At 50.6% G+C, this 25231-nt stretch overlaps 1 protein-coding gene across 7 annotated transcripts in view; it reads right to left on the bottom strand.

The window, feature by feature from the left end:
• Positions 1 to 25231, bottom strand: part of LOC127486052 (uncharacterized) — a 227872-nt gene that overhangs the window by 192109 nt on the left and 10532 nt on the right. For all 7 annotated transcript variants that reach the window (XR_011384513.1, XR_011384511.1, XR_011384505.1 and 4 more), the window contains exons 2-3: positions 24728 to 24853; positions 22535 to 22698 (exon numbers count right to left, since the gene is read on the bottom strand). The gene's annotated coding sequence lies outside the window, so the exon portion shown is untranslated. The remainder of the gene's footprint in view (positions 1 to 22534; positions 22699 to 24727; positions 24854 to 25231) is intronic.

The raw sequence follows: 25231 nt of genomic DNA, 5'->3' as shown, positions 1-25231 counted from the left end.
GGTCTCGGCCTTCCCGGTCTCCAGACGTGAGAAAGCAATTTCTGCTGCCTGAGCCACTTGTCCTGTGGTGCTTTGCTCCAGCAGCCCCAGCTGCCCAACACAGAGTAGCAGGAGAGACCCCAACAAGCTCCCTGTTACAGGAAAGCAAATGGAATGGCCGTGCAGGGAGCTGAGCCACAGACGCGTGGATGAGACTCTGAGATCTTCAACAACTCCCCAGAGAAGCTGGGGGCAATTCTGAGGGGGACATGCTCACAAGAAAGAACAGGAACACAACTTCAGAACCCACACACTCAGGGGAGAAGCAGTAGAAAGAGGACCCATTCATGATCCACACCACAAGACACAAAGCCCTTTGCCTGTCACGGCCAAAACGCTGGGAACACAGGACAGATCAAGACAGGGTCCTTATGCCACGCACCTTCTAAAGGATGGTATCTGGCCTAGTGCTTAGGACACCCATGTCACACATCAGGGCTCAGGCTCCTGACTCCAGCTTCCCGCCAGGGCAGACCCTGGGAAGCAGTGGTGATGGCTCGAATAACTGGGTTCTTGCCACCAATGTCAGATACCTGGATTTAGTTCCTAATTCCTAGTTTCAGCCCTGGGGCCATTTTGGGCATTGTAGGAGTGAGCTAGAAAATGGGAGATCCCTCTCCCCTCTCTCTCTCTTTCTCTCTCTCTCTCTCTTTCTCTCTCTCTCAACCTCCTTTGCTTTTCAAATAAGATGAAAATAAATTAAAATTAAATGCCTGTGATAGTGGTTTGTGCTAGAGACTTGATATCTATATATGTACACATTCACACATACATAAACACATATCCCAATAAGTAAATAAATTCTTAACCATAAGACCCAAAACTCTAAAACGACTAGAGGAATGCAGAGGGAAAGGTCCATGGCATTGATCTGAGCAGTGATTTCTTGGATGTGACCCCAAAGGCATGGGCGGCAAAAGCAAAAAATAGACATATGAGATTGCATACAAGAAAATCCTTCTCCAAGCAAAGGAAACAAGCAACAGAGTAGAGAACTGACGCACACACTGAGAGAATATTTGAAATCATTTATCAGGTGAGGGGCTACTATCTTAATACAAAGAACTCAAATGAATCAGTAACAAGAAAACATCCCCTGAATGGACACTTCTCGAAAGAAGACATACAAGTAACCATCTCCAATTATCAGAGAAATGCAAATTAAAATCACAACAGAGAGGCCAGTGTTGTGACACTGTGGGTAAGCTGCCACCTGAGATGCTACATCCCACCTGGGCACTAGTTTTTGTCCCACTCCCTTCCCTTCCAATCCAGCTCTCTGCTAATGAGCTGGGAAAAGCAGTGGAGGACGGCCCACGTGTTTGGGCCCCTGCATCCAGGAGCTCCTGGCTCCTGGCTTCGGCCTGGCACAGCTTGGCCATTGCAGCCATCTGGGGAGCAAACCACCAGATGAAAGAGCCCTCTCTCTGTCCCTCCCTCTCTCTTCCAACTCTAACTTTCAAATAAACATAAAAATCTTTAAAATAGATAAATAAAAATAAAACCATGTAAGACATCATGTCACTCCACCAGACTGGCTATTACCAAAAGACCCAGGCCACAGGTGCAGAAAGAGGGATCTAGCACACTTCTCAGGGGAACGTCAGTCAGTACAGCATTTTGAAAACAAGCACAGAGGGTCCCTAAAGGCTAAAAACAACTCAAGCTCTCCCACGACCGCACCAGCCCACATCCGGATTTATGTACATGTGCATGTAAGGTGTATGTGTACATGTATGTCATGTGTGTATGACATGTGTGTGAAATCTGTGTGACATGTGTGTAATATGCATGTGTATATGTGATATGTACATGTGAATATGTGTGTATGTGATATATACAAAAATACATATATGTATATGGCAGAGCCATGTCTTCACTTACATGTCCACTGCAGCACTGCTCACCACAGCCAAGACAATGGAAATGCATGAATGCCCCTTGGCAGGTGAATGGACAAGGAACAGCAGCTGCAACACACCCAGGAATACCCAGACCAAAAACAACCACAGGAGGGTCTGTCATTTACAGCATGTTCATGGAGATGAAAGTCACGCACTGTATACGAGGACTCTAAAGTCCTTAAAACACAGGATTCAAATGTTCTTACTGGGGCTGGTGTTACAGCACAGGTAGTTAAGTCACCGCCTGTGTCCCCAGAACCCCATGTGAACACCAGTTCATGTCTTGGCTACTCCACTTCTGATCCAGTTCTCTGCTAACATGCCTGGAAAAGGAGCAGGAGATGGCCCAAGCTTGGGCCCCTGACACACACACTGGAAACCTAGATGGTTTTCCAGGTTCCTGACTTCTGCCAGGCACAGTCCCAGCCATTGTGGCTACTTGGGGAGTGAACCAGCAGATGGAAAATCTTTCTTCTCTCCCTCTCTGTGTGTTTGTGTGTGTGTGGGCATGCACATGTGTCCCTGTGTGTCTCCCTCATCCCACACCCATAACTGCCCTTCAAGTAAATAAATAAATCTTAAAAAAATAAAAGGAAGGGGAAATCTGTCTCCACCCCATGAGAACACAGCAAGAAGATGGCCGCCCTCACCAGGACCCAACCATGCTAGCACCTGGGTCAGACTTGCAATGCTGAGAACCGTCAGCAAATCAATGTCTGTGGTCAGGCCAGGCCAGGTGTGGGGTTTGTAACAGTAGCTTGAGCTGACTAACACACCCCCAAGGCCTCCAGAAGAGCATGTGACAACCTGACACAGCTAACCCATGAACTCACGTCCCCAAGTGGCCAGGCCTGGTGCTGCAGCAGATACAATTCCCATTGCCCCCAGCTCTGTCTCCTTACTGGCATCACCAGATGGGAGAACTCCATCATCACCACTGTGTGTTCCACCAACACAGCAGGTACACTTGGGGGGAAAATCACAGCATTCCACTCCCTTAGGACAACCACCTAGCACATCAGGACAAGATGGTCAAGAGTGGGAATTGAGAAACTGTCTCTATAATGTGCCTGCAGTAAGCCACGCTGCTAACCAAGTGCAGGGGCAAGGTCTCGGTTGAGCGAGTCACATGACCGGTGGTGGGTGCTGTCGCTCCCCCTCTTCGCGGAGGAACGACACAGGACCCTGCGCTGTTCTTTCGTCTGCTCGGCCCTTCCCGGGTTTGCTGCTGGTTCTTCCCGGGTTGGCTACCGACCCTTCCACCTCCGTGGAAGGGCGGTTCCCCCTAGCCACTTTCCCCACTTCCACAGGGGAGTGGCACACCGCCAGCAGGCTCTCTCGGGGACTGCACAGGTGTTCCCTCAGATGTTCCTGGTGCATGTTGTCTCTCTCCTCCTTTATAGTCCTCTTCCACCAATCCCAACTCTGCTACCCACACGCCGAGTACGCTGCTCTCCTCCAATCAGGAGTAGGTCCTACAGTTTATTGGTTCAACTGGAGGCAGCTGTGTAAAGCTGTTTCTCCCTTCTCAGCGCCATATTGTGGGAGAGCAGATGCATAGAATAAGTCTTAATTCCAGTAACTTAGTCTAGTCCGAGTTGCTCCCCACAGATCCCCCTTTCTTTTTTATTTTTGGCGTTGATACGCACCTGTCTTCAGTGCCCCCATGGCTCACACTCTGCTCTGCTTGCTGGAGTTGCCCACAGGTGCTTACAAGCCCTATCAATCAGGCAAACCGAATCCGGGTCCTCTCTTCGCCATGTTGTGAGGAGGTTTTTAGGCGCTGATGCGTGCCTGTGTTCGGTGCCCCGCAGCGCATGCTCTGCTCTGCTAGAACTGCCTGCAGGTGCTTACAAGCCCTAACAATCAGGCAAACCGAATCCAAGCCTTCTCATTGCCGTATTGTGGGGAGACTTATTGGTGTTGATAACGTGCCTGTCTTCGGTGACCTGCAGCCGCCCACAGGTGCTTATCGTCTTACTAATCTGGCAGACCGAATCCAAGCTCTCTCATTGCCATGTTGAGGGGAGGCCTTATTTTTCTCTATTTCTCTATCTCCGGGCATTCCTCTCTCTCCCATTTTACTTCTATCTGCCAGCATTCCTATTTCTCTCATTTTACTTCTAAAACTTCTGTTTCTCTTATCCCTGTGGCTTCCCGGCGCCCGCCCCGAGGCTGCTTCTCGACGGCTTCCCGGCTCTGAGCCGCTTCAGCCCACGCTTCTCTCATCTGCGCGGCTTCCCGGCTTTGCGCGCGCACTCCGCGGTCTCCGCGCCCCTTCGCACCCGCACCACGGCCTCGCACTAGCCCCACGTTCCCTATCTATTCATGCCCCACACGCTCTCTCTGCATGCGGTGGCTTCCGCGAGTCACACAGTGTAGCTTACGTTTCCACCACCGGTATTCAATCTAAGTTCCCCGGGCTAACCTGGCGAATTCAACCTAGCTTACGCGTCTCCGCCTTATGGTTTGGCTTCCCGTCTTTTGCTCCCCGGGCTAATCTGACGGATTCCAACCTGGCCCACGTTTCCGCCTCTGGTTTAACTTTTCGCCTTTTGCTCCCCGGGCTGACTTAAAGAATTCCAAGCTGGCTTACGTCTCCGCCTCGGCCTGCCCCCGCAGCTTCATCCTCCCTAACATTTTTCTCTACCCTGTATGTTTCCCTAAGTTTTCTTCCAACAATATTCCTCCCTCATTTCTCCTGGCTTCTCCCCACAGTCCGTATCCAAGTCTGTTTGTTCTAGCTTTCACTTTCGCTTTCGACCTTAGAGATTTCTCCCACCTTACCCCCGTAGTCTGTATCTGAGTCTATGCCTAGGCTTTTGATAGCTTCTTCCGGCACCTTTTCCGTCCGGCTTTTCCCTAGGCTCTTTGCTAGTCTCTCTCTCCAGTATTTTCCCACTTCTTCCCGTTTCTTCCCTCCTAGGTTTCCTATCCGAGTCACGGCACCATTATGTCGCTCCCCCTCTTCGTGGAGGAACGACACAGGACCCTGCGCTGTTCTTTCGTCTGCTCGGCCCTTCCCGGGTTTGCTGCTGGTTCTTCCCGGGTTGGCTACCGACCCTTCCACCTCCGTGGAAGGGCGGTTCCCCCTAGCCACTTTCCCCACTTCCGCGGGGGAGTGGCACACCACCAGCCGGCTCTCTCGGGGGCTGCACAGGAGTTCCTCTTAGATGTTCCCCTTAGATGTTCCTGGTGCATGTTGTCTCTCTCCTCCTTTATAGTCCTCTTCCACCAATCCCAACTCTGCTACCCACACGCCGAGTACGCTGCTCTCCTCCAATCAGGAGTAGGTCCTACAGTTTATTGGTTCAACTGGAGGCAGCTGTGTAGAAGCTGTTTCTCCCTTCTCAGCGCCATATTGTGGGAGAGCAGATGCATAGAATAAGTCTTAATTCCAGTAACTTAGTCTAGTCCGAGTTGCTCCCCACAGGTGCCACAGAGAGCTGACTACAACACACACCTGGGAGCAGGTGAGCTCTCAGAAATGAGGGAGCCACTTACCATCACTCAGGTCCTGCAGGAGACCCTCCTGGCAGGAGAAGTCCAGGCTCACTTTGATGGTGACAGTGAAGGTGGCTGCTTGCCCAGGCTGCAGGGAAAACTGGGCGAGGGTTTCTTCCAGCTTCCAGCTCAGGAAGTTGCCATACAGTTTCTCTTCAATGATAACAACAATAGTGATGTTGATGGTGATGGCAGAGCAGAGGCACAATGAGACTGACACCAACCCAGCTGGGAAATTCTGGCACACGCTCAAAAACAAAGGTGAGAACCATTCAAGATGTCAGAAAGCAAAGTCCTAGGAAAAGCCCTGAATCAGAAGAGGCTGTGACGCACAAAGAGGAGGGAGAATGCGTCACACCAAGGCACAGGCCCAAGACCAGGCCACCGTCCCTCCTGGGGAGCCGTGGGATCTGCAGACGAAATGAAGGCCTGTGGCTCTGGCAAGTGAAGCTAAGTTTCTCCACCATGAACATTTTCTGTATTGTACTGCTGTGAGGGAAACAGACCCATGTTAAGCAGGGACACTGCTTCAGAGAAAGGAATCCAGAATTAGAAACACACAGCTAAGAGCAGAGCCTCAGGCAGGGCCAGCAAGGAAGCAGCCTTGGGCCTGGAGCACCGTGCAGAATGGTAAATCCTGAGCTGCGGTTTGTCTGCAGACAGCATGGGGGAGACAGACACTGCATCGGGGGCTGGGGCAGAAGCTGTGCACGGTGACCTCTGCAGAGAACAGGGCGGGGGGCATCATCATTGCATCGGGGGCTGGTGCAGAGGTTGCACACGGTGACCTCTGCAGAGAATGGAGCGGAGTCATCATCACTCACAGCAAGGCACCCTATGGAAGGACAGGAAGAGACACAGGGGACACCCAGTGTGGCCTGGAAAGCGGCCATCCCTCCTTCATTAGTAACTGGGAGTGAGATGTGAGACATCCAACCAGGGCCCAGTATTCTCTGCAGCCAGCACACCTGGGAAAACTGACAACCTCCAATGTCTGTGCCACAAGGTCAGCTTCCAACTCTGCTCCACTGAGAAGCTCCCAGCCCCACTGCCCTCCTGCTCACAGGGGCAAGCACAGATGCTGCACAGCCCTGAGCAGTGAGGTCCAGTGTTCGGCCAGCCAGCAGAATGACACAGACACACCAAGCACATGCAGGGTGGGTCAGTCATGGCTCCTGGGCAGTGCACTGCAGAGCCTAGGGTCCAGGTATGCAGCACTAGGAAACCTTCCCAGAGAGACTTGAGGGGAAGAAGAGAAGCCAGCGATGGTTAGGAGGAGGAGGATTCTGGACCTGTGCTGTGTCCAGCACGATCTTGGTATGTGGCACAGCTTAATAGATGTCACGCTCAAAACCGCCTTCACACACTGGCTTTGTGGTCTGTCTCCTGTGTAGCCGCAGCACGTGGGGACTTCAGACATTCACAGCAGCTATCCTTGGTGGGCAAGGCACTGCCCTAGCCCACAAAGATCATTGAAGCCTGTGTGTGTTCCTACTCTCCAGTCTGCACCGCAGCCCTGAGGTCCAAACTACCCCGGGACACCTGCTCTGGGTGCTGTAGCAGCTCCAGACGGAAGTTATGCCATTCCTCCCGCACCACGGATGGGACCGAGACCCTCCAGCAACCCAGGAAGTCGATAAAGATATTACATGGATTTTAATGAACTCCACTTTTTTGTTTTTTAGCCCGGTCAATCCATTCAGGAATGGAATGGATAAGAGATGCCAGGTGACAGAGAGCCAAGTGGACCCTGCTTACTAGGGCCAGTTCCAAGGCCCCAAGAACACAGGAAATGCAAGCTGACTGCCCCCGTGGCCTATGCATGAGCCACACCAGCAGCCACCCCCTACCTAAGCACAGCGCATGTCAGACAAGACACCAAGGCCTTGCAAAACCTCACCTCCCAACATCCTCTCCAAGCTGTTTCTAGAGCACAGTCTGTGTAAATGGCAGCCACTTTGTCAGCTGCCCGGTTCACACAGCCGGGGATGGGCAGGAAGCACGGGCAGGCTCTGAGCAAGCGCTCCTGCAGCAGGAGGAGCGCACACACTGAGGGGCCTCAGGAGGGCACTGTGGCCCACATGTCGCCAACTCTCCTCCACCAGCACAGCCTGTGCCTCTGTGGAGAGGGCCAGGCCCACTGTCTCCACAGAGGGGTCCCTCTTGTCCTCCGCAGCCCCACTCATGGGCTGCGTTCCTGTGGGCCTTGTCCCCCACACACATACACACAACCCTTCCATGCCCTGACAAGTAGGACACTATATCCAAGGGACTCATTCTCCTACCAATCAATCAATCAATGGATGGCACCAGCCCCCAAACACTGAGACCCAGCACCTGCCTGGAGAGGCAGGCACCATGAGGGTTAGGAGCACCAGCTTCAGGACAGGGCATCTCTCCTCACCTGCCAGCCCTGGCTGCGTGTCCTAAGTGAGCCACCAAACATCCGTGTCTGTCAGTTTAGCCATCTGTAAGATGGCCTGTCATGCCAGGTCAACAAGGTAATAGAAGCCAAGTGCTTAGAACACAGCATGGACTAGAACAGCACTTGGGCAGTGTTAATGATTCCTCCCATGCCTCAAAAACCCCTCTCTCCTTGTCCTAAGTGAGTAGTCCCTCCCCAAGGCCATGTGAGGATGAGCTAGCCCTGCAGAGTGTGGGACCCCGGCCCAGCAGTCAGCAGGCGCACTCTAGCACTAGCTGCCACCAGATTTCTGCCCCTCCAGCCATGAACAGGACCTGTCACGGGGAAGCAGACACAAGTGACAATAGCGTGGGCCAAGTCACAGTGTTTGGTTTATAATTCAGTTTATAATTAGAACAGATGGAAACAAGTTACACGGAAGAAAAAAAAAAACAGGATGCCAGACTGAACGTACAATGTAATTTCAAATGCATAAAAGTACTCAAGTAGAAAAAATGAAAACATATCTATACACTAATATTAGTTTGCTTGGAGTCATGGGATCATGGATAATTTCAAATGGTTTTGTATTTTTTGAATTTTCTGCAATGAGCTTTTATCATGCTTTTATAAAGAAATACACACAAGGATACTTCAAGAAGTTCACAGAAAATAGAATTAAAGGGTAAGTTTATTTTGATGCCAAAAAAGATTAAAATGCTTGCATATGAGGGACCTTCAAATCATTCATGAGAAATGTACATTATGAATAAAGCATGCATGGATTTCAAAAACGTTTGGCACCAAATAAATTACTTTTAGTTCTGTTCTTCCATGAGCTTTGGGAAGTCCCCTTGAGCCTGCACACACACACACACACACACACACACACACACTTGTATAAATCTGCGCTAATAGCTCTAGGCCCCTGCCCCCTTAACCTGGTTTCATGCAGGGAGAAGCCTGTGGGTCCTGGCTGAACATCCACATGCAAGACCAACCACACCAAGGCCTGTGGCCCACCTCACAGAGAGGTGGGTTCTGAGCCAATGCAGATGCCTTCATGGTGACCCACGCTGTGGCAGGGCAGTAATGTTTCCTGATGACAGGGGCAGCAAATCACAGGGACTGTGTGTCCCCAAGTACCAGGATCGTCTCAGCCAGCTGAATAAACTTCCCTGGGGCATCAGATTATTAACTCTGTGGCAGCCATGTGCATTGGCAGGCAATCAGATGCCTACAAAGAATTTGGCCAGGCTAAGGAAAAACTAGCCCGCCCACATTAATTAGGTGAGCTCTGCCTCTCCATGCCACTATTGTGCTCACTTGGCCAGGCTGGGACCATCCGGAGGGACCATCCAGCAGGAACAGCCCGAGGCAAGCAGGGCAGGAATTGGAGCAACTGCCTAGTTAGCAGCTTCCCAACGGAGGTGCTCCATCCCAAGTCATAAAAGAACCGATTACAGCACAGAGATTTACAGCAATTTGCCCAAAGCCAAGCAGCTGGTAAGTCGTGGAACCAGGAGTCAGCGCTTGCATGGCAATGGCCTCCTCCCACCTATCTGAGGCCCTGACCAGAGCCAGAGTGAACTCCAAAGTGGAGGCTTCATAAAAGGGAACTTCATGGAGGGCATGCAGAAAACAACACGGAACATTCAAGCATGGGAGCTCTGGCATCTGCCCACCTGAGTGTGAAGCCCAGCTTTGCCCTTCAGCAGCTCTCGGGACAGGTAGGGCTGCAAGTCCTCTGTCAGCCAAGATGACCTGTCCTCAGAGGAGGTGGTAACAGAGTCAGCATGATGGTAACATGAAGCAATGCGAAGACTTAGCATAGCAACGCGGCACCCAGAAACTGCTGGGATGATGGATGAGAGAGCCCGGGCCGCAGTGAGGCTTGCTTCTCACATTCCACACTGCCCATTTCACTCGTGCAAGGAGCATTCATTGCACAGCCACTGAGGAGCCTCATGGCAGGCATGAGGCAAGGTTCTGAGGACAAAGAGACCAGGAAGATGTGACCCCTGCCCTCGAGAGTGGTCAGGGGAGAGGTCTCTAACTGCACAGCGGAGGCCGCCAACATAGACCAGATGGAGATGAGGCTCCCGTGAATCTGAGTAATGTGTAAATATCACCACCACTGCATCATAGAGAACGGGGACAGTAACTGCCTGCTGAATTCACTGCCCACATCTGGGGGCCCAGAACTAAAGGAAGACTCATTGCCCAGTGGCTTGAACTGCTGGGTCCCAGACTTGGCAGCTGCCCATCTAGCCTATCAGAAGTCCATAACTAGTGGGGCGGAGGGCTACATGTTACAACCAGCTACAGCACTCTCCTCGCCTGTCCAGAGGGCTTTTCCTTCCTCAAAAGTGCTTCACTGGAGAGATGAACTCTGGGACTGAGGCCACAGAGCCCTAGGGGCAGGGGGACTGAGAGGCGGTGGTGTATGGCGGAGAAGGGAGGTGCGAGGAACATAAACCCTGACTGTTGCTGACCTGCAGGAGGCACCTGCCAACCACAACCCCAAAGGAAGTGCAGGAGCAGGGGGCAAACGTGGGCTCAGTGCGAAGTGCTGTCACCAAAACACCAAGAGCCAGGCAGCTGGTGTCTGTGCTGGTGTCATTCTGCATGAGGGGAAGACTAGATCCCGGTGAATATCCAGGAGGCACATTAAGCCCCCAGCAGTCAAATCGCTCAAGCCAAGTCAGGCAGCTGATCACTAGCAGACAACCCAGCAACAGCAACATCCAGGAGAGGGAAAGCAAACCCTGAGGAATCTGGGGAGTGTAAGGGGCCGGGCCGTCCCCCATACACGTGCAGCAGGAGCAGAGCATGAGAAGAGGTGTGAAAACTGCTGGCACAAGGCCAGAATGTCAGTGACGCTCCAGGGCTCACACCTGGAGGCCAGCATGAGGACACTCAGACACCGAACACTCTGCTTATGTTGTAGGAAACTCTGTGCCTTAAGTGATGTGTGCAAATCACAGACAGTGCCACACTCAGGGACCATCTAATACTAAACAACCAAAGCCTTTATGGCTAAGACACAGCATGCAGCAGTGGGCAGGGCCAGTGAGCCATCTCTGTGGCTGCAGTATCACAGAAAGCTACACAGCTCAGGCACCAGATTCAAGACCAGGCCCTGCCTCACAGGCGGCCCTTCCTGTTTGTTTCTTCTCTGTATTTCTGTGCTATCAGACAGAATGAAGAAGGCAGCCTCTCAAAATCCCACAGAGGGACGTGCGGCCAGAGGAAAAAGGAGAAACAGAAGTCAACTGTGGGGCACACGTCACTCATTCCCCCTGAAAAAAGTGGTGTCAGCATCTTAACACCGAGTAGCACTGGATGATGAGGCAGGGACCGCTCAGCTCTGCCTATGGTTGCCGGCTTCTCCCTGTGCCCGGGCTGAGCTCCAGCATCCGTGGGAAAAGACACAGCCCAAGAAGCTCGGCCCAGTCAAAACCTGCATGAATCTTCAATCACGCTGGCATGGAGTCAGCACTTCTTGTTGAAGAAAAAAGACATCCAGGATTGTGTGTGGGTGTGGCTACATATGTGCATGTGTCTGCCTGTGTGCACACCCTCGCACACGTGGATGAAAGGACATTTGTTGGAAAGCTTAAACAAACAGTAGACTTTTCTGAATCTTGGACTATTTAAGCAAGAGTGAGTATTGACATCTTCCCAAGTCTACAAAGGATGACTTGTTGCTGGTGAATTATAAGTAAAGGGTTAAATCACTAGACAATCCTGGTCCTGAAATGCAGTGGAGTGTAACAGTTCATCTCCCTGGAAGGAATGTGTACACGTGGGGACAAAAGACTCCACTAAGACAGTATTGAAACTCAGAGTAGAGTGTGGTAAAGTGACAGGAGAGAAAATCAGCAGCCTATTTGTATACACAGACAATGTCATGGCTGAGAAAGGACTTCAAAGACCAATCCCATTCACATAGCTACAAAGAAAATAAAAGAGCTTGGAATCAACTTAACCAAGGATGTTCAATATCTGGGAATCACAAAAGATTAAAGAATGAAATAGAAGAGGACACCAAAAAAAAAAAATTTTCAGAAGCTTCTGCACTGCCAAAGAGACACTCAGCAAAGTGAAGAGGTAAACTAATAGTTGCAAAGCACGCGACTGATAAAGAATAAACTACCAGACACTTTCAAGAAACTCAACACCAGGAAAACAAAACACCAAGAAATGGGCAAGGGACTTCAACAGGTAAATATTTCAAGGAAGGAAATCGCAACGGCCAACAAATGCATACAGAAATGCTCAGGATCACTAGCCATCAGGGAAATGCAAATCGATACTACAACAGCCTTGAGAATGTGGGGGAAGAGGCACCCTAATCCACTGCAGGTCAGATTATAAACTGGTATAGCCACTGTGGAAGACAGTATGGAGATAAGTCAGAAATTTGAATACAGACATACCATATGAGCCAGCCATTCCACCTAAGGTATAAACCCAAGGGAAATGAAATCAGCATACAAAAAAGTTCTCTCTGCCCCCATATTTACTACAGCTCAATTCACAAGAGCAAAGATATGCAATCAGTCAACACACCCATCACCTGAAGACTGAATAAAGCCATTATGGGAATGGACACCATCCACAAATATACAGAGTGCATAGCCTGCCTATTGTGCATCCTACTGCAATAAGCATAGCCCTGTGAAAACCTCTCTGTCTACACAATGACTTCTTTCCTTCAATATGTTCCCAGTAGTGGGCACATCCATATAGTTTTCCATGTTGACAGGACTAATCTCACGTGAGAAATTGTATTGCTCTACAGGTATATATTACAGAATACAGACATCGGATCCATAAACCCAATTTTACCTACCTTAAAACACTAGAACATCAAAGTACATCTTAAGAAACTGGAAGGAGGAAAAAGTTTCAAATGGAAATCAACCCAACAGCATAGAAAATATCACAACAGACATTCAGTGAGACCAAACTAGAGTGCCTGAAAACTCAGTCAACTTGACAAAACGTTTATCCACAGGAAACAGGGGAAAAAGGAGAACAGACTCAAGTGACTTGACAGCAGAAATGACAGAGAGGACATCACTACCAACCTTGCCAAAATAATAATCCAAAACCACTAGGGAAAAACCAAGGCATGGGGATTTGGTCAACCTAGATAGAGTGGAATGATTCTCAGAAAGACCCAAGCCACTAAAACTGAATACAGTAAAACAAGAAACCCTGAATACACTTATAACTTCCAAAGACACTGTAGTAGCAGGGAAACTGAAACAAACAAACCAAACAGACATGAACAAAGTCCAGGACCAGATAGATGGCTCCATCGGTGAGAACTCCAAAGGAAAAGATAATTAAAATCCGTGATTCACAAACCCTTCCAACAAGGAGATGAAGAGGAAAAGCCTTCCATTTCATTCCATCAGAGCAGCATTTTCCCAACATCCCAAACAAGCACACATCATAAAGAAAATGGCACACACATATCAGTCATGAATGTGTCACATGCCTCAACAAAATATGACCAGACGCCATCCAGAAGCACAACCAAAACTTAGCACACTGTGGGTAACTGAGAGTTACTCCGGGAATGCAAGGACCACTACCATACAAAATCAATCAATCCCAGAACAGAATACACATGGGGAAAGCCCACAAAGTATGCCAATAGACACAGAAAACCTATTTCACAAAAACGTCCATGACTTTTGCGAAACTAAAAAACGAATCATGAAATTAGGAACAGAAGGTACACCTCGGCCTGACAAGTCTCTTTCATGAAAAACCCACAGAGCGCTAACATCACACCCAATGCCAGGAACCCGAAACTGTCCTCCTAGACTAGGACACAGACACGCACTTTCGCTCTCATTCCTCCCGACAACACTCACAGGCCTAGAGCAGGGAGGCCCTCGAAAAGCAGACAGACAAGAACACAAGGCCGTTCTGGAAGGAGACCGAGCCACCTCTGCTCTCACACAGCTGCTCGCACCCTGGGGACCCTTCCAGACCATCTGCACAGCGCGACCGTGACCCCACCCGCGCCTTCGGGACCCACGAGCAACAGGCACGCCAGCAGCCAGGACGCCCAGCAGGAAACCGCAACAGCTGCGCATCACTCACCTCCAAGGGGGCCCAGTCTGCTCGGGGCACAGAGGTCCATGAGGGCCGTTGCTTCCCGAAGGGGCCAAAGAAGAGCAATGCACCTGGGAAACGGTGCAGCAGCCTCGCACATACAGCCTCTCTGATGCTGGCCTGACCCTGGGGTCGCTGGGTCTCCCTCAGGCTCAGCCAGCCGCGTCGAGGACGGCTCCTCTCCATGTGGCTTCTGCAGGCTTCGGGCATGAGCAAATGCGGCACTGACTCCCAGCAGAGCACCTCGGGGCAGTCGGCGCCAGGAGTGCCAGTGCACTTCCGGGTCATAGCACCAGGCGCAGGCGCACTCCACATGGGCTGTCACCATGGCACCCCAGGACGCATCTGCACATTGCTGCATCCAGCATCCGAAGCCCCAGGGCCGCTTCCACTCCCGCCTCTCCAGGCTGCTACCAGGGACACAGATGCTGATGGCCCAGGTTCTCTGGACCCCACCTCCATGCCTCGTGGGAGTCCTCAGTGGACCTCCTGCCTCCTGCCTCCTGCCTCCTGGCTTCTGCCTGGCCCAGCGCTGGCCATTCATTGCAGCCGCTTGGGGAGAGAAGCAGTGCAGGGACATCGCCAGCACACACTCTCTCTCTCTCTTTCTCTCTGATTGATCGTCCATCTGGGGGTGCACCCCTGAGGTGGCTACAAAGGCCAGGACTGGGACAGAATCCAGGGGCTGAAGAGAAAGCAAGGGAATTTACCCGGCGCTCCATTCTGGGTTCAGGGGCCTAAGTCCTTGGGTCATCTCCCTCTGCTTTCCCAGGCCTGTTAGCAGACAACCGGATCCCACGGCAAACGGCTTCTGGGAGGGTCGGCACTGTGAGGGAGCAGGTAAAGCACTGCCACAGTGCCACCACCCCATAAGGGCGCCGGTTCGAGTACGGCTGCTCCACTCACTTCTGATGCAGCTCTCTGCTGGGGTCTGGGAAGGCAGCAGAAGACGCCCCAAGTCCTTGTGCCTCTGCACCCATGAGGAGATCCCAGCGAGGCTCCTGGCTCCTGGCTTCAGATACTCTCAGCTCTGCCCATTGCAGCTAATTGGCTAATGGACCAGCAGATGAAAGACTTTCTCTCTCTCTCTCTCACTCACTCTCGCTCTCTCTTTCTCTGCCTCCCTCCCTCCCTCTCATCTCCTCTGTGTGTTACTCTCAATGTCAAAGAAATAAATAAGATCTTCAAGAAAAGTAAAGCAATTAAAAAAGGAAGACATAGGTATAAATAAAATACCACATCAACGCCAACTACTAGAGTTTTTTTAGAATTGGTATTATATGCGTTACCTACCCTATTAACATAGAATTTGAAAAAGAGTTTAACTGGGTCTTAGAAAAGATTTTGGTACCCAGTCATTCTCTTCTTCCTTACAAACCTTCCGCGTGGCATTATCTCTGACTTGCGCATGAGGAAATCTTTGGGATTTACTTATCAGACACGCACGTACCCAAGCACACAAGGACTTGAAACACCTGGGATCTACAGAGTTCTCCACGGAACACAGGTCTGCTTCCCAGTCACTGCCCTCCACAGTCTAGCCCTGCCTTTAAAGCATGGATCATGTTTGAAATAGACCAAATCGTGTCTTTCACAAAGAAAAATTGAATACCGAAAGATAGCGTTTGAGGTCCCCTGGCTTTTTTTTTTTTTTTTTTTTTTTGACAGGCAGTGTGGACAGTGAGAGAAAGAGAGATAGAGAGGAAAGTCTTCCTTTTCCATTGGTTCACTGTGCTGATCCGAAGCCAGGAGCCAGGTGCTTCTCCTGGTCTCCCATGCGGGTGCAGTGCCCAAAGACTTGGGCCACCTTCCACTGCATTCCTGGGCCACAGCAGAGAGCTGGACTGGAAGAGCAGCAACCGGGACTGAATCCGGCACCCAAACCAGGACTAGAACCCAGGGTGCCGGCGCCACAGGCTAGGATTAGCCAAGCGAGTTGCGGCGCAAGTCGCAGTTAGTTACCTTCTAAAATACATGCAAATGCACTGTATGGGATCATTACTGAAGGTATAGTAATGTAAAATGTTTTTAAGTTAGTAAATCTCTATCCTGTCAAAAATAACTTCCTAATTCATTTGTCATCAATTTAACACATGATGAATTGTTTATTTCAAATAAACACTGACAAAATTAAATATTTTTTGTTGCATTTTTCTCTTATATTAAATTGATGTAACTTTTCACTTTTTGTGAAAATCTGGCACCCAGATTGGGAGTAGAACCCAGGGTGCCAGTGATGTAGGCCGAGGATTAGCCTAGTGAGCCATGGCGCCGGCCGGTCCCCTGGCTTTTAATGGAAGCCTAATTCACTATCTCCTCTGTTCAATTCTCTGTCATTTCCTCCTGAATTTCCTGTTTTGAGTCAAGGGTGCTACCATCTTCTTAGTCTTGGAAGTCTCTGCAAACTCTATGTGCCTGCTGTGTCCTGTGTCCATGTGAGTTGATCTCACTTTGGCCCCTCCTGCCTGGCGTGTCTTTTGTCCACAGGTGAGTTGATCTCACCTGGGCCCCAACTGCCTGGCATGTCCTATGTCCATATGAGCTGATCTCACCTGGGCCAGTTCTTCCCCTTCGCGCTGTCATGGCCCTGGTGCAGATCTCAGGTCCCTCCTGCTCTGCAAGCTGCAGCACCCTCTCAATGTCATGCCCCGTCCCCTGGCTTGGCTCTTTCCAGCCTACTTGTCACAGGGTAGGGAGAGTTTGTGCCTTCTGCTTAGCTAGGGAACCTGTGGGCTGGCCTTGTATACCCTGTGAAGTCTTGGCTTTATCTCAAGGACACTCATGGTTTGCTTCAAGCCATCTTTTTAGCCTGGTTTCATACTTTCCCCATCTACATAATACGTATTTGGTTTACTGGGCATTTTTGGTTCTTGGAGCCCATCATGTAGTTGGTGCTGTTCCTGCCTGAGCAGAAGCTCTGTGCTACTCCTTTCCCCAGCTCCCCTGCTGTTAAGAAGTCAGGGGATTTCTCCTCCTCTCCTTTTGATTACCTGGCTGAGATCTCAATGAGAGCATTTCATTAGGCTCCTAGTGTCCCTTAGCTAGCTGATCTCTCCCTGTGTTGTACACTCCTGGGGACAGGGATCCTGCTGTCTTTCTTTCCCTGTAAGTTGGGCAGTCTGTGTGGAGCTGAACGACTTCACATTGTCTTTTCTGAAGGTTTAATAACCCAGGCAGAGTGAGATCCAGGAGTTAGAGGACTGATGTTTCTCTTCAAGAGATGGTATCTCGCTGAGTGGTGTCAGGGAGGGTCTTCCTCACAGGATGATGGCTGCTTAGGCAGTGTCTGTGTGCTGGGGGGAGTGGAGTGAAATCTCGGCACGTGGGGGAGGAGTGGCAGACCCCCGATGTGGGGTGAGTCTCTGAGCCTTGGCTTCCTAATTTGTGGAGAAGGGATGGCAGTGATTATGTGTGTCCTGAGTTTGCACTGTGCTGCATGCCTGCGGCTGCTGCCACAGTCATCTCAGGTCTAGGAATGCCCGGCATTCAAACCAAGGCACCTTGCAGCTTCTGTCCACCTCTGACCTTTTATGGTGCTGGGTTCTGTACCCAGAGGGAGGGTCGTATCAGACCCTGAGTTTTCTTTGTTAAAGCTTTTTGAAAATTCAAGTTGAAGCATTTAAAAAATGTTTGTTTATTTATGTAAGAGGCTGAGTGACAGAAAAAAGAGAGAGAAATCTTCCATCCAGTGGTTCACTCCACAAATGCCTACAACAGCCAGGGCTGGGCCAGGCCAAAGTTAGGAGCCCAGAGTTCCTTGTAGGTGTCCCATGTGGGTGGCAGGGACGCAAGCACTTGAGCCATCACCTGCTGCCTCCCATGGTGCTCATGAGCAGGAATCTAGATCTGTAGCATGGAGCAACCAAGACTTGAACCAGACTCTCCAGTGTGGGATGTGGGTGTCCTAAGCTGCAGACTAACCTGCTGCACCTCAGTGCCAGCCACAGTTGAAAGCATTTCAGTGATAAATTTTGGCTTACAAATTATGTATGTTCCTTTTAGAAATTATTGAAAAATATAAATGGATAGTAAAAAAATAATTCCTCATCCTGCATCCTAACTGTGCATAGACAGGCACACTTAACATTCTATGTGTTTATTTAGTACTGTTTATTCTTTTTAAAAATTGGATTGATTTTAAAAATTGAATTTATTGGCTGGCACCGCAGCTCACTTGGATAATCTGCCTGCCTGCAGAACTGGCACCCCAGGTTCTAGTCATGTTTGGGGTGCCGGATTCTGTCCTGGTTGCACCTCTTTCAGTCCAGCTCTCTGCTGTGGCCCAGGAGGACAATGGAGGATGGCCCAAGTGCTTGGGCCCTGCACCCGCATGGGAGACCAGGAGGAAGCATCTGGCTCCTGCCAGAGCAGCCGTAGCAGCCATTTAGGGGGTGAACCAATGGAAGCAAGACCTTTCTCTCTCTCTCTCCCTCTCTCATTGTCTAATTCTGCCTGTTAAAAAATAATAAAAAATTTTGCCGGCGCCACGGCTCACTAGGCTAATCCTCCACCTAGCGGCGCCGGCACACCGGGTTCTAGTCCCAGTTGGGGCGCCGGATTCTGTCCCGGTTGCCCCTCTTCCAGGCCAGCTCTCTTCTGTGGCCAGGGAGTGCAGTGGAGGATAGCCCAGGTGCTTGGGCCCTGCACCCCATGAGAGACCAGGAAAAGCACCTGGCTCCTGGCTCCTGCCATCAGATCAGCGCGGTGCGCCGGCTGCAGCGCACTGGCCACGGCGGCCATTGGAGGGTGAACCAACGGCAAAGGAAGACCTTTCTCTCTCTGTCTCTCTCTCACTGTCCACTCTGCCTGTCAAAAAAATAAATAAATAAATAAAAATAAAAAAAAATAAAAATTTTACAAAATTGAATTTATTTTATAAATCTGTATTTTGATTTTTGAAGTAGCATACGACTTTTCCATATTATGAAGGTTTTCTGGGAGTCAACTAGAAAATGGGAGATCCCTCTCCTCTCTCTCTCTCTCTCTTTTTTTCCTCTCTCTCAGCCTGCTTTGCCTTTCAAATAAGATGAAAATAAATTAAAATTAAATGCCCGTGATAGTGGTTTGTGCTAGAGACTTGATATCTATATATGTACACATTCACACATACATAAACACATATCCCAGTAAGTAAATAAATTCTTAACCATAAGACCCAAAACTCTAAAACGACTAGAGGAAAGCAGAGGGAAAGGTCCTTGGCATCAATCTGAGCAGTAATTTCTTGGATGTGACCCCAAAGGCGTGGGCGGCAAAAGCAAAAAATAGACATATGAGATTGCATACAAGAAAATCCTTCTCCAAGCAAAGGAAACAAATGGGATCTCTCTGTCTCTCCTTCTCTGTCTGCCTTAACCTCTCTGTCTCTGACTTTCAAAAAAAATTAAACAATTTTTTTTGTAGTAAAATAGGTCAGGAAAGCAAGGAAGATGGAAGGGGGGATAACAGAACAGGATACTTTTCTTTCTCTGAGGTCGTTATCTGAAGAACGGGGGGTTATTCAGGGTGAGTGCAGATGCGTTAAGGTGCTGTGGGGGCCCTGCCGGGACCCTCGGTGCCTCCCAGGAGTCAGGCAGGAGCAGGAAAGGACCCAGGGTGCCGGCAGGTTCAGCGGCATCAGGCACTGAGACCACAAACGCAGTCCTGCAGAGAGGAGGGTGCACCAAGCACCGCCACTGCCAAAGCAAGCTGGGTCCAGCACTTCGGTGCCTAGTACGGTCCCCCTGTGTCCTGCATCCTCAGGACGGCCCCAGAAGGGGAGAACCAGGGTTGACACTTGCGCAGCACCTGCTAAGTGACAAGCGCTGCTCTGGGTTCTCAGGCACGGGGGATGTCACAGTGAAATAAACAGATTACCAGAGCACCCACCCCAATAGCCCTCCTGTGGTCACTGGGACAACTTCATATGGAAAAAGAATGTCAAGTGCCTTACACCTGGTGCATGAAATGAGCTCCAGGGTGAGAGCTCTTCCTAATTTTAAGATAGAAAATAACTCTACCACTGGCACAAAGAAAGAAAACGTTGCAGGCACCAGAGAAGCATTCCATCTGCAGAGCAGGCATTCAGTAGGCTCAGTGGGCCCAAGGTGAAGCTGAGGCGAGAATGGAAATAGATGCTCTTTAATATCCACAGGCAAACCTGCTGCTGTCACCATGGCCCCACACAGGAGCCTTGCGCACGTTCCCAGTTTCTAGTGCTGGCGGTCATCTGTCAACACTGGGAGCCTTGCCTTGTACAGCAAAAGCACCAGGAATTATTCCTTTTGTATATTCTGGAAGCATATGGTTTGTTTCCATTAATTTAATTCCACATGTAAATGTATGGCAGCTTGGGAGGAAACTAAAGAAAGAATGATGGCTTTAATTTTTCACTGGTAACTGTGTTGCTCTGAGATGGCTACAGCGGGCAGTGTGTTACATGATTATGGTGCTTCTGCCTCCTAAGGGTGACTACACCAAAGCTGAGAATCAGGAGACTTTGGTCCTCCTGCTGGTTCCCCGTGCACCTGCTATGTGACCTTAGTTAATCACCTCTTCTGCCTTTACTTCCCCTGTCCATAAAAAGGAGGAGAGTAACATAGACCCCAGCCATCCTAGGCCTAACTAGAGACAAGGGCCTTTGGCCCTTTGGGAGTTAAACAATCTATGGATAATATTTCTCGCTCTGTCTGTCTTTCTGCCTTTCAGGCAAACGAAAGTAAATTTCTGGCCGGTGCCGCGGCTCACTAGGCCAATCCTCCACCTGCAGCGCCGGCACACCGGGTTCTAGTCCCGATCAGGGCACCGGATTCTGTCCCAGTTGCTCCTCTTCCAGTCCAGCTCTCTGCTGTGGCCCGGGAGTGCAGTGGAGGATGGCCCAAGTGCTTGGGCCCTGCACCCCATGGGAGACCAGGAGAAGCACCCGGCTCCTGGCTTCGGATCGGCGCAGTGCACTGGCCCCAGTGCACCAGCCGCAGCGGCCATTGGAGGGTGAACCAACGGCAAAGCAAGACCTTTCTCTCTGTCTCTCTCTCACTGTCCACTCTGCATGTCAAAAAAAAAAAAAGAAAAGAAAGTAAATTTATTTAAGATTTATTTTATTTGAAAAGCAGAGTTACAGAGAGAAAGACACACAGGGAGAACTCTTCCATCTGCTGGTTCACTCCCCAAATGGCTCCAACTGTCAGAGCTGGACCAGGCCGGAGCCAGAAGCCAAAAGCCAGGAGCTTCCTCCAAGTCTCCTACAGGGACCCAAGCACTTGGACCACCTTCCATTCCTTTCCCAGGCATACTAGCAGGGAGCTAGATCAGAAGTGGAGCAGCTGGGACACAAACCGACACCCACATGGGATATCAGTGCCACAGGCGGTGGCTCAACCAGCTACACCACAGTGCCAGCCTGAAAATAAATGTCTTTAAAGATTTTTAAGACCGACCAGGTGTGGGCAAGACCCAGTGGAAAATTAAACTCAAGGTAGGGAAGAGAGGGTGACTGGGCTGCACGTCTGCCAATTGCCACCTGCCAGTTGCTATGCACGTCACCCACACCCTGCATCACCAGCAGTAAACACCCAGTGGGGCTGCCCAGCACACAGACGACAGACAAGAGTGTTTGCTCCCGGGGTTGCACTGGGACTTGCTGGGAAGAAAGCTGGGGAACTTTCTGGGGTGATGGAAATGTTCTGTATTATATCTTGATGAGGGCTTAGATTACACAATGACATGGGCCAGCATCTGTTGAAACTCATAGGATGAAACATGTTAGACCTGCACATTTCAGCGCATGTGCATTTTATCAAAAACATCGAGCTCAGAAGCACTCACAGGTGCTTCTGAAATCCGGAACAAGATACTGGGCGGGGTGGGGGGTGTAGGTAGGAGGCCAGAGAGATGTGTTACAAGGCAAATGCAGCAAAATGCTAAGTATGGAAGCTACACAGCAGGCACACAATTGTTTAGATAGGATTCCTGCAAGTCTGCAATCAATAGTGTCCTGATAAAAGGCAGGAAAGAAAGGGATGGCTGACACGGGACTGAGTTCCAGAAAAGTTCAAAGGCACAGCAACAGCAAAGGAAACAGCAGCCCAGAAAGGTGGAAAAGCTACACCTTGGGCTTGGCACTGTGGTGCCGAGGGTTAAGCAGCCTCCTGCAATGCTGGCATCCTTCGGAGGTTTGCCCAAGTGCTTGGGCCCCAGCTATCCACATGGGAATCCTGGATGGAGTTCCTGGCTCCTGGCTTCAGCCTGGCCCAGCCCTCAAGTGCTGAATCAGGAGGCGGCCCTGGGCTGCAGGAACCATGGGATCGGCCTGTTCCTGTCTCCCAGTCTTCCACTCAGTAACCAGTCTGCTGAGGATCTGACCCCTGTTCAGATCCAGTAATGGGAACCAAGGGCACGAAGGGGTCAGCCTCATGCCTGTAGCATGTGGTGTTTGATCTCTACCCCCACCAGGACTGCACTAAACTAAAGGAAGATTTGAGGTTTTCTGAACAGTAGCTATGTAAAATATCACTTGTGCAAGGCAACAACGCAAACTTCCCAGGTCTGATGCACTGACCACACCTACCCTTGGTGGGGAGCAGTTTGGAGGTGACCTGCAGTGTCTCCAGGGGTTCCAGGCCAATGTTTTCTAAGGTGACAATGAGTTGATGAGTCTCCCCGTTGAACAGCTGCATAGACACGTTGGTAGATATCTCGTCACCAGAGGAAGGCTGCAATGAGTGTGCCGATCTAAACCAAAAGCAGGGAGAATAAACTGAAGGAAGAAACCAACGCTGTGCAGGAATGATTCACATCAGGGGCCGGTGCTGTGGTGTAGTGGGTAAAGCCGGTGCCTGCAGTACCAGCATCCCATGAGTGCCAATTCAAATCCCAGCTGCTCCACTTCCAATCCAGCTCTCTGCTAATGTGCCTGGGAAAGCAGGGGAAAACGACCCAAGTGCTTGGGCCCCTGCACCCATGTGGGAGACCCAGAAGAAGCTCCTGGTTCCTGGCTTTGTCTTGGTCCCAGCTCCAGTCATTTGGGGAGTGAACCAGCAAATGGAAGATCAATTCGCTTTCCCTCTCTCTCTTTCTCTCTCTCTCTCTCTCTGCCTTTCAAATACTAAATTAAAAAAAAAACTGATTCACATCAGGTAAAAGGACGACCACATTTTGGCATTTCAGAAATAGGAGCTAGAGAATCTTGGCTTGAATGAGAAATTCTGGAGCCAACCATGCTAAGAACAAGTCAGGTTCTGTAAGCCAGGCATATGACGTGCCTCGGCTCCAGGCTCCGATCAAAGGCAATGTTTTTTCCCAAACAAAATCCTGAGAAAAAAAACAGCACAACAGGTTGAGGCGATTTCCTCTGTGCCATCTGTAACAGCGTTCCTCGCTCCTAGGTCAGGGAAGGAAAGCCGATGCACAACCTCCCTGCATGACCCCTGTGCAGCTTGCACATCAGTTGCTCCTAGGGGAAGGTTTCGGGAGGTAACAAAACTCAGCCAGGACTAATCACTGGCCGTCTCACACAGGAGGGTGTCCAGGCCCTCTGTGCTGCAGGGGACAGGGGAGGAAGGAGGCACCCACAGTGCAGGAGCCCTGGAGCCACGAGGAATGGCATCAGAGTGAGGCTGCAGCTGGCACTGCTGCAAAGGCACACTCGGGACATGGCACTGGGACGCAGCTCCCACCGGCAGCACTGTCCTCCTCAGCCCTGCGCTGGCCCCAGAGCCTTCCCAAGGCAGGGACGATGTTTCTGTCTGTTTGCTATCAGCTCCTTGCCATACACCTAGTGTCTAATAGGTACTCACTAAGAATGCACTGAACAGACTGATAAGCACCTCAACTCTGAACCTCCTGTGTGGCATACAAGAGCATCTCGTCAGTGTCTGCCCGAGCCCAGGACAGAGTGACCACTGTGTGTTCAGCGGCTGCTTGCTTGGTGCCTGGCCTGGTGCAGCATCTCTCAAGGTGCGGAATGCAGGGGCTGGTGTGGTGGTGTAGCAGGTGAAGTCTCTGCATGCAGCACTAGTATCTCTTAATGGGTGCCGGTTCAAGTCCCAGCTGCTCCACTTCCAATCCAGCTCCCTGCTAATACACCTGGAAAAACAGTGGAAGATGGTCCAAGTATCTGAACCCTGCCACCAACATAGGAGACCAAAATGAAGCTCCTGGTTCCTGGCTTCAACCTGGCCTTTGTGGCCAATTGGGGAGTGAACCCACAGATGAGACCTCTCCCTTTCTCGGCCATTTGGTGGGGGGGTGAACCAACACAAGGAAGACCTTTCTCTCTTTCTCTCTCTCTCACTGTCTGTAACGCTACCTGCCTAATTAAAAAAGGAAAGAAAGAAAAAATCTCTCTAAAATAAATGAATAAAGGAATGGGTTAACACCGGACAAAGTCAGGGAGAGGACAATGAATGCCAGCAATAGGCAGAGCACGTGCAAAGGCACTGAGGCCGGAAAGCTCCTGGCATGTTCCAGAAGTTTCTCCCATTCCTGTGCTGCTGGGCCACGTGGCCCAAGGAAAAGGAGCTGACTGGAACCTTGTAAGTAGGAGAGTGACAAGGTCAGACTAGTCTCAGTCACAGCACAGGCAGACCTGGATCTGGACGTGGCTCTGCCATTGAACAGGCAAGTGCCTGGGGCCACTGTGGGACATCACAGGTCCAGTCTCTCGCGTCCACATATCCCAGGATGGCGGTCATCCAGGAAAACATGGGAGTTCTTCTCAAGATCTCTACACGTGGGGTGGGAGAAGCCCCACCCACCTTACCTGACAATGGGGAGCTTGGTGAAGGGCACAGGGTCAGGGTGAGGCCATCTGGGAGAGTGATGAGCTCCATGGTCCCAGGACACTTGGAGGTGTAGTTCTCCAGGCTCTGAGTCACATCCTTCTTCTCTGAAGAGAACACAAACACAAGATAAAGGCTCATTAAACAGAACGGGCAGCTGCGGTATTTCCTGAGCACTCCGAGGCAGACAGGTACGGACCATGGAGGCGAGGGCTGTGCAGGGCGTCCCTCAGTGGATCCAGACATTCAGCAGCAGCTGCTCCATGTGAGGGCCTAAGGATGGAGGCAACATCAAGGCACTCTCCTCGACGAGGTTTCCATTGGCTCAGGAAACGTGTCTGCACCAAGTTCCAAGGCCAGCAGGCAAGACGGGGGGAGGAGTGTGCCTGCGACCAAACAGCACTTTCCCAGCTGTTTGTTTTTTTAAAGGTTGAGAAGTAAAGATACAGCTTTTGGGACACAAACTCCTTAAAGGGAAGAAGACC

Source organism: Oryctolagus cuniculus, chromosome 19 (assembly GCF_964237555.1).
Source record: "Oryctolagus cuniculus chromosome 19, mOryCun1.1, whole genome shotgun sequence".
Classification (NCBI taxonomy): domain Eukaryota; kingdom Metazoa; phylum Chordata; class Mammalia; order Lagomorpha; family Leporidae; genus Oryctolagus; species Oryctolagus cuniculus.
Note: the sequence above shows the minus strand (reverse complement) of the source record. Positions and strands in the feature narration are given on the sequence as shown.